Source organism: Bidens hawaiensis, unplaced genomic scaffold (genome assembly GCF_021521415.1).
Source record: "Bidens hawaiensis isolate Kalapana, Puna unplaced genomic scaffold, B.hawaiensis_p1.1 tig00018570_1, whole genome shotgun sequence".
NCBI lineage: Eukaryota > Viridiplantae > Streptophyta > Magnoliopsida > Asterales > Asteraceae > Bidens > Bidens hawaiensis.
In genome coordinates this window covers 286682-297095 of record NW_027492812.1, presented here as the reverse complement: position 1 = coordinate 297095, position 10414 = coordinate 286682, and positions in this window count along the sequence as shown.

The window sequence follows — 10414 nt, the reverse complement described above, 5'->3', positions numbered from 1 at the left end:
GGCTTGTATCCGCAGCTGCGGGAACAGGCAGAGTACTTCACCATTGGGAGGCTTTCCTGCGGGAACAGCTTGCGTACTGCGCGTAAGGACGTCACGTCTCTGAGCATGGTGGGTCCTGCGGATCCAGTTGGTCTCGGCGCAGACGTCCCTTTAAGTTAAGTCTTGCGGGTTCAACCGCCCAGACGTCCGTTAAGGAGTCTTGCGGGTTCAACTGCGCAGACGTCCCTTTTCAAGGTGAGTCTTGCGGGTCCAACTGGGCTCTGCTGGGACCTACCTCTTCAAGTCCCCCCAGTCCAATGTTCTTCTCATGAATTGTTAATAAGTGAGGTGAACTTTTGGACTTAAACAAGGGGTTTTGAAAAGGTCATAGTTTTAAGGTTTTCCATGGGGATTCTTCCCGCGGAAGTCCTAATGTCACGTGCCGAAATTCCCGACTTTTCTGCTTGATCTTTGGGTGTGATGCGGGTAGGTCTGTAACCTCCTCGCAAGTCAGGAGCGTTGAGTTCCACTTGTGTAGATTCTCCATGAGGTTTTGGTAGTTTTGAACATAGTGATCAATTATGTTTAAACAACCAATTCCATCTTGGAGGTTCAAACAATCTAGTTCTCGACGTTCCCGCTATGCGGGGATGTTATTCCCGTTTCCGCAAGCACTGCCCAGAAGATCCTTCTTGGTTTCAATTCCCTGCGGAGTGCTAGGTATGTGAAGGGTTTTGCCTTGACACTGTACCCGCACTCGTCTTATAGTTACTTTACTTCCAAGGTATTCCTGGCTTCAACTCCCTGCGGGTGCTAAGTATGTGAAGGGTTTTGCCTTGACACAGCACTCGCACCCGTCTTATGGTTACTTGGTTGCCGAGGTATTCTTGGCTTCAATTCCCTGCAGGTGCTAAGTATGTGAAGGGTTTTGCCTTAACACTGTACTCGCACATGTCTTATAGTTTCTTGGTTGCCAAGGTAAGGGGTATTTTCCCGCTTACTTTTGAATCTTTTTGAAATTCGAAGAGTTGGTGAAAGGATAAGAACAGTCCAAATTGTTGAAACGTCGTCCGACGGTTTCTTCTGACAGTGTCAGGACGTGCAGGAAGTTATGGCGACGTGACAGTATATGGTCATTCCAGGCGCTTTTTCAGGCGCGTGGGCACGGTTTTTCGGGCGCGTGGTCGCGAAATTAATGGCACGGGTCCTTTCAACAGCTGTTGCTAGCTTGCTCTTTGCCACGTGTCATAGTTTCATTGAACCTGCGATTTCTCTCTCTTCCGCATTAAATTCATCGCATTAATTGCGATGAGTATATAAAGGGGGAGAGGGTCCTTTGTAATCCACACTTTCATTTCTATCTTCTCCTTCTAAGCGATTTCCGGCGAATACTCACTATTCCGTCGAGCATTCTTCTGAAATCGTTGCTGTACCTTCAAAACATGTCTTCTACCCGTGATTTTGAGGCCACTGCCGAGGAGTCTGAGTTGTTCGTCGAGAACCCGACGTCGACGTCCGAAAAGGACGACAAGAGCACTGCTGGCGAGTGCCAGTGCGCTCTTCCTGCCGAGCTTTTTCAGTACATCGTCCGGAAGTTCATGCTCGAGTCGTTCGAGCCTGAGTTTCCGGAGCCACACCAGACGGTGTACGATGCCCCCAAGGGCAAAATAGGGGTGTATGCTGCATTCTTCGTTTATGGGAATCTCAGGTTCCTATTGACGAAGTTTGTATACCGTGTCTTGGAGAGGCACGGTGTGCATTTGACGGAGGTACACCCGATGGCGATCGCCAAGATCCGCCACTTTGAGTGGGTGTGCCTCATTCTGGGCGTGGAGCCCCATGTTGACCGCCTGATGACCTTCTATTCTTGGAGGTGCATCCAGGGGTGGTATACCTTGGTCAATCGGATCAAGGGTCTGAAGATCTGCGCCACCGAGCACAGTCTTCGGTCGTGGAAGCGGGAGTTTTTTTATATCTCCGCTCACGTCGTCCCCCTTGCGATGACGTTTAAGAATGGGAGAGCACTCCCCGCCCTTCACGCCCTCAACCACCAGGAGGCGGAGTGGTTCGCCAAGATCTCCCGGATCCAGACTCCGGTGTACCGCTTTGCGGAGTCTGGGATGGTGATGCTTGGGATGAGCCGGGTGTGGAAGGAGGCGTCCCAGATTCCCATCGTCCTCGAATACGGTTTGAACTCTGTCCCTTACGGTATGCTCTGTCTTCTTTGTTGATATATGTTTTTCTTCTAACTGTTTCTTTTTTTATTTCAGAGGGAAACGACTTGCAGTCTCTCCTGCAGCCGTGGGAGAGTGATGGTCCCGCTCAAGGATGGGTACTCGTGCTCTAGATGAGAACAAGTTGCCCATCCTTGAGCAGACGAGGGATCGGTTTGTGGAGGTCTACCCGCCAGGCCACCCCATTCTGAGCGCCACGCGGCCAGGTAAGGAGTTATTCAACCCTCGACCTCTCAATGCTGAAACCTCTGCTGGAATTCCTCTAATCTTGTCATCTTCTGATGAGGAATCCGCAGATGGTCCTCCGTTGGTGCGGAAAAAGAAGGCCACTGGCGCGAAGGGCAAGGCGAATTGCCTCCACCGCCGATCCGGTTGTCCGGTCTGACTCGGAAACCCAGAGCGAGGAGGCGGCGGGGAACCCTGGTGGTAGTGAGACCACTGTTCCGGAGGTTGAAACGGCTGTCACCTCCGGGAAGCCCAGTGTGACGACGGTGAGCGGCGTGAAGAGGCCGGCTCCATCGGGTTCGTCCCCGCCTGTCAGAACCTTTAGGCTCAAGAAAACCTGTAAGTATAATCTTCCTTTACTTTTAACTGCATAGCTTTCCACCATTATACTTATATCTTCTTTGTGCAGGCGTGGATGCTATCGCATTCCAGGGTGGAGCGGGGAGGAGCACCTCCGGACCCATGACGGTAGGTTTGGTCAACCTACCTGAGGCGATGACCCAGGCGTCCGCGCCTGCTTCAGTTGGTTCAGTTGCTCACCCAGTTGAGCCAACTGTTCCAACTGTGACGACATCTCTGCCGGCTGTCAGTGCCATATTCACTGATTCTTTCATTGAGCCGGCGGTGAATGTTTCTGTGGATTCTTCCGCAGCCACGGCCGCGGTTGTGAGTTCACCTCTGGTGAGTTCACCTCCGCTGGTTTCTACCGCGGCGGCCTCCGCTATGCCTCCTCCGGCGCCGGCGACTACGGCCGGTCCTTCAGGTACGTCCGGGGTTGGGGCGTCAAGCCAATCTCTGCCTCCTTCCCATCTGCCTGACCTCTTGGATGGATATCCGTTAGGTTCGGGTGATGGGTTTGGCGGCTACAGGCCTGTCGTCGACCCTACAGGTGCGTAGGGTTATTTTGGCCTTTATTTTATATATATATATATATATATATATATATATATATATATATATATATATATATATATTTTTATCATCTTTTCCTAACTGCTTTTTGCTTTTGCAGTGTCGGATTCCAATGAAGTGTATGTTCCACGATGGAACATCCGCCGAGGAACAACCCTTCGCACGCCTGTGGAGTGCGTGGAGTGGGCTCGTCACGCAGCTCCCAGTGGTGCGTTGGGGGAAGCAATGGCTAGCTACCAGGAGGGTAGGCTAACCAATGAGCTTCGGATTTTCCTGGCCCGGATGCAGCCGAGCGTCGAGCTGCTTTGTCGTGAAAACGACAAGTTAAAAGCTGCGCGTATCCAAGAGGTGGCTCAGGCGCGGGCTATCCGGGAGGAGAACAGGAGGCTTGCCGCAGTGGCTGCGGAAAAGGAGAAGGCCTTCCAGGCCCTTGAAGTTGAAGTTCAGGCCCGTCTCGAGGCCCGTTCCAAGGCTGCTCAAGCTGTTAACGAACAGCTTCGGCTGGCTAAGGAAACTGCACGGAACGCAACTGAGAGGGCCACCCAAGCTGAAGCTGTTGCTGAGCCTCTACGCATTGAGAACGAGGAGCTTAAAGCCAAGCTAGAGAGGCTCCAGCAGGCTCATGATGCCTTGGCTATGGAAGACGCCAAGAAGCTCCAAGAGATCTTGGACCAGAGGGGCGTGCTTGACCACACCGAGCGGAAGCTAAAGGGCGTTGAAGAGGCTGCTGCTAAGGAAGTGTTGCTCGCCAACCTTAATAAAAGTGAAGCCGAACGCGCCCGTAACCAAGCTCAAGCCGCCCTCCAGGAGGCTCTGGTTGCCAAGGAATGGCTTCTTCGAGAAGCGTTGTCTCAGGTATGCGTAATTTCATATCTTTACGCTTTTCTTTGTACATAGAAAAGGTTTTGATACTTGTATTTTTTCTTGTAGGTTGTGCATCGAGTCTTCACGGACACATCATACGACGATGCCATGAGCGCAGCCCTCAACGCTTCTCATGAGGATGAGGAAAAGGCCGGCTTCCTGCTTGGTCTAGGGTTCGTTGAGAAAGGCATCCCGCCTTCCAACTTCCCTTTATATGATGTTGATACTGAAGCTGTATATGACCAAGCAGTGAATCAGTATGCCGCCTTCCCGCATCTGGTGGTGGAGAAGGTGAACGAAGTTGCTGCTGCTGATGATGGGCTAGCCATTCTAAAGACCTTCCTTGAACCGCCACAGCCAACTGATGGTGCGGGTACAAGTGGGTTTGGAGGGAGTGGTCCTGAAGCTTGAACCTTAAGATCCCTTCCCACTGTTAGGATAGGTTTACATTGTATAGATTTATATTCTTGTAGGCGGGTAGTTACCTGGCCATTCTTGTAATGAATTATTATGAAATATAAATCTTTGTGCGGGTAAGACCCCTACTTTCACTGGATGACTTGCTCATGCATACTTTAGTTTAAATTAGCAACTTTCCAAGTGTTTAGAATAAGTTAACCTTTGAACGTGGTAGATAATAGGTTGAAGTTTTGCTTCCTCCTTCGTGATTGTGCGGGTAAGACCGTCACTTGCACTTAGTAGGATGGCTAAACTTTACCTATATCTGACCTGCGTGGAGGTTTTCCTCATCTTTTCGTTAGAAATTTTCTAAGTATTTTGAATAGGTTAACCTTTGAACGTGGTAGATAATAGGTTGAAGTTTTGCTTCCTCCTTCGTGATTGTGCGGGTAAAACCGTCACTTGCACTTGGTAGGATGGCTAAACTTCACCTATATCTGACCTGCGTGGAGGTTTTCCTCATCTTTTCGTTAGAAATTTTCTAAGTATTTTGAATAGGTTAACCGTTCGACGCGTGGTTGTCAATAGGTTAGTTCGGTTTCTTCTATCATGATTTGTGCGGTTAGGACCGGCACTTTCATTTAGTGGGATCACCAAACTTTACCTATGACTGACCTGCGTGAAGGTTTGCCTTTTTTTGTGTTTATGCGGGTTTTGCCGCCGTCCACACGCAACGATTTCTTTACACTTATTTATGCGGTGAAAACCGGCATCAGTGTTTTGAATAAATTAACCGTTCGACGCGCGGTTGTCAATAGGTTAGTTCGGTTTCCTCTATCATGATTTGTGCGGTTAGGACCGGCACTTTCATTTAGTGGGATGACCAAACTTTACCTATGACTGACCTGCGTGAAGGTTTGCCGTTTTTTGTGTTTATGCGGGTTTTGCCGCCGTCCACACGCAACGATTTCTTTACACTTATTTATGCGGTGAAAACCGGCATCAGTGTTTTGAATAAATTAACCGTTCGACGCGCGGTTGTCAATAGGTTAGTTCGGTTTCCTCTATCATGATTTGTGCGGTTAGGACCGGCACTTTCATTTAGTGGGATGACCAAACTTTACCTATGACTGACCTGCGTGAAGGTTTGCCATTTTTTGTGTTTATGCGGGTTTTGCCGCCTTCCACAAGCAACGACTTCCCCACTTATGTATGCGGTGAAGACCGGCATATCAGTGTGGAAAGTTCATAAGTATAAATGTAAGATCATCAGCATCAATGTTCTAAGGAGAATCATTTCCATTAGAAGTGGCTCTGGGCCTTTTCTTTACAAGTTTGGAATTGATCTACATGCAAACTGTGTAATTGAGCTCCCTTCCATGTTGTTGGGATGGGAGTGCCATCGAGCCGATATGCACCTAGTTCGGGATCTCGTTGTTTACGCAGTATGTAGTCTTCAACATTGAAGCTGCAATTTTATTCGTGTTTTCCCCAACTGGGGTTCTACACGCATCAGCCTGCTCAGCGTTCTTTACGCCACGAGGTGCGCGAGCGTCCCATCTCTGACAAATGCTTCGACGAAGTCCTTCACGTCTGTGCATTCTTCAGTGTTGTGGCCTTTTGTCCTGTGAAAATCACAGTATTTGCTCCGATCAGCATTGTGACGATGTCGGATTATTGGAGCCTTTGGCCATGGGAGCTTCTCAGTGGCGAATATCTCGGTGACGCTTTTAGTGAGTGGCGTCCATCTGGAGTTCTGGTTCGACTGTACGTTATCCCCTCCGCCTAACCGTTGTTGCAAGCCGGATGAGGTGTCAAAGTTTACCCTTGACTGCCAAATGCCTAGCTTCCGCTTTTTGTTTAGTCGGGCGGTAAGGACGTTGTCTTCTCTTGTTTTCTGGGTGTAGAGGTTTGTGCTCTGGGGGAGATCTCTACCCAGTTGCTTCTCCGTTTCCGCAAAGCGTTTAGCTGCTGTCATGATGGTATCCCATGTGGATGGCATGCCATCTCTACCCATTAAGGTGCGGATGAGCTCTGGGTCTTTCGCGCCCTGGATGAAAGCAGCGCGAACAAGATCTTCGCTAATATTACCCAGACTTAGCTTCTTTGAGTTGAAGCGAGTGATGAAGTCTGGCAAAGATTCATCTTCCTCTCGAATGCAATTGAGGATTGTCCATTGCTCTTCGGTATACTTTCTTTGTTGGCTGAAGTGTTGGCTAAACTTCTGATGGAAGTCTGCCCAATCGTAGATGTGGTTGACCGGTAGACGATCGAACCACGCTCTAGCTGGCCCAACAAACGTCATTTGGAACATGTAACACCACGTAGGTTCCGTCCAATTACTGACGGTTGCCCCCGCTATGAATCTGTTCAAATGATCGTCTGGATCAGATATACCATCGTAAGTGCCGATGTTGGACATCTGTTTGGCACTTTTCGGGGCGATTGCTTCCGCAATGTCCCTTGCAAATTTGGACGTTCCCGCATTTGCCGCAGTTGGTCTAAATGCTTTGGAGAAGTCACGTGGGTTTCCACCCGCGTTTTTTGGTTTGAAGGTTTCTCCAAAATGTCTTCTCGGTTGGGAGTCCGTTTCCTTACGCTTCCCTTTCGCCCTATGACGAGGGTTTGCGTCACTATCGGATTCCTCCGAATCATCGAAGTAATCTACGAATTCATCAGCCTGTTGGAGTGAACGTAAGCGTTCATCCAACTCAGCTTGGAATTCTTTTTGACGTGCTTCCGCCCACGCTTTAACTTCATCTAGTGTTTGGCGTGGGAGCCTCGTTCGTTGTCTCTCTAACTGGGTATCGGTGAATCCCAGTGAGCGATTATTTACTGAACTTGCCCCAGCTCGGGTAGCTGGGGTAGTGTTCGTAAAATTTACTGCACTTGCCCCGGCTTGGGTAACCGGGGTAGTGTTCGTAATAACTGTGTAGTCGCCGGTATTCCCCCCAGTAGCTGGGGTTGTGGTTACCGGAGTTTCTTAAACCATCTTTCCAGAAGTTTTGAGAAAACTGAAAAGGATTAAGTTCTAGCTTTTATGCACGGATGGCGCCAATGAAGAAACACTAATCGACCCCGGGCAGATTACGGATAATCTGGGGGTTAAATAGATGTTTCCCACGAGGGGTTAGATCCGACAAAGATGGTTCTTCTGATAACCTGCAAAACAGACACCGTGAGCTCGTCACTGAGAAGGGGGGGGGGGGGGGTACCTCCTTGTGACCACCCTCCGGCGTGAGAATCAGACTAGATTGCTCTTGAATATAAGTGTATATGACTAGAGTAGATATCAGGTATAAGATATGAGATGAGATACAAGATGATCCTACCATTCCAAGGTGTTGGAGTATTTATAGCCGAAGGTAGGTTTCCAAGAAGGTACAGCCGGCTGAATAGTGTTCCTGTTCTGCCAACTGTGGGCTACGCACATGCCATGCTGGTAGTTGGTGGGTAGGCAGCGGCTGATAGTGACCAGGCCGGCTGTGTACTATTCCTGTTCCACCAACTGCAGGCTATGCACGTCCTCCGACAGGTTGGTGAGTAGGCAGCGGCTAATAGTGACATACAGTACAAGAGCGTGCTGCTCGTCATACTGTTGTCAGTGAGCTGTCGTATCTTTGGTCAGATCTTTTATTCATACCTCGTCAGGTACAGTACAACAGATCCTCCCGTATCGTACGGACTGGCTCATTTGGGCGGGAGTATTCCCGGCTTTGCTCATTCCTTCTTCAGGTGACATTACTGAATTATTATGAGAGCTAAGTACCTTGTGCGTGTAGCTTTGCTGCGTAGGTAGCCTTCCCTGATGGCTTGTATCCGCAGCTGCGGGAACAGGCAGAGTACTTCACCATTGGGAGGCTTTTCCTGCGGGAACAGCTTGCGTACTGCGCGTAAGGACGTCACGTCTCTGAGCATGGTGGGTCCTGCGGATCCAGTTGGTCTCGGCGCAGACGTCCCTTTAAGTTAAGTCTTGCGGGTTCAACCGCCCAGACGTCCGTTAAGGAGTCTTGCGGGTTCAACTGCGCAGACGTCCCTTTTCAAGGTGAGTCTTGCGGGTCCAACTGGGCTCTGCTGGGACCTACCTCTTCAACAGGGTAAAATGTAGTTAAACTATATCTCTATAAAATACGTAGGTTAATTCCAGAAAGATATCCAACTTTAATTTGCAACAAAAATAACGCCCTACAATTGTTTTTTTTGGGTAAACTCCAAATACATTTTTGTTTGTAGAGTAACTTTTTTGTTGTAAAATATTTTTTATATCAATGAACAATTAAATTGCATTCGATCATTGGAGTTTTACAAGTACATAAAAATTTAGGATATGTCGAATACGACATACAGAAAATGTGCTTTACAAAGGAAGTATACATGTCTTTGGTTATACCTTCGAAGTTCCAACATCTAATTAACTTGATGGTATTGGTTCATTCCTAAAAGTTCCTAAACCTTTTTTGCAATTCTTTTAGAAGCTATTAAAACATATAGTTATCGAAAAATGTAATACAACAATGTAAACTTGTGATTTATATATGTATTAAAAGTTAAGAAAATTAGTTTTTATACATATCTAAATTTTTTTTAGATATATGTAAGTTTATTATTACATAAATTTTACACATATATAAACTTGTGATTTATATATGTAATAAAAAATTTATATATAAAATATGGTAAAACTAATCTCAAACAATGTTAATATATGATATATATGGAAAGGTTAACGTACAATAATCGCTTAACGTATATCATGTACGCTACATACATTCAGCTAAAACATTTAAGCCAAAATTCTCAACATTTAAACGTTCAGCTAAAACGCTTAAACCTTTAAACGTTTAAGCCAAAATCTAAAACGTTCAGGGAAAAAGAACTTTATACGTTCAAGCCAAATTTAAATGTTCAGGCAAAAACTTATACGTTCAAGCCAAATCTTAAACGTTCAACGTTAAAACCCATCATTCAGAACTCAAAATTGATCGATTGAAGTTTCAAATTGATGATTAATTGAATCGATTTCAAAGATTAACCAATTAATTGGCTTCAATTTCAATTTCAATATCAATTCAACTAAACAAACCTTTGACGAGTTATACGTTTTTCCGATGAGTTTGTTGTCGACGGCGATGATGGTGACGAAGAGTGTTGATGGCGCCGGCGAGCGGTGGAAATGGAGACGGATTGAGTGGAGACCGTTTTTCCGGTGACGGCTCACACATTGGAGATCGTTGGGTAGTGGAGGTGATTTAGGGTTTCTTAAAATCAAGGGTAAAGCAAGTCGCGTACATATTGTACGATAACGGGTTATTGTATTTGATCCTTTATCTATATATATATATGATTAGATTCATTTCAGAAGTGTTTTTAATGCGAAAAGTGCGAGAAGTCATTACAACCAATCATAATTTTTCTTTTATTCATATTTTATTTTAGTAGAAAAGGGCATTTTAGTACAAGTTTTTTTTCCATGTATGGAAAGTAACAAATATTTGGGATAAGTTACATATCTATTTGTTTTTAATCTAAATACTTTTATAATATCACTAATTCTATCTATCATAAAAATTTTTGACCAGTCTCAACAAATATAACTAATAAACTAATTTTTGTTTTAAATTGTTTGTTTTTTTATTTTTAATTTATGATTAATTCCTTCTTCATAATTTTTCTAACTTAACCAAATCTAGGAAGATTTTTCAATTTAGTACCGAATTCGTAAAAACACCTACACAGTATACAATGAATCCTACACACATTAAATACACATACACAATTCGAAATACCGCATACAAATATAC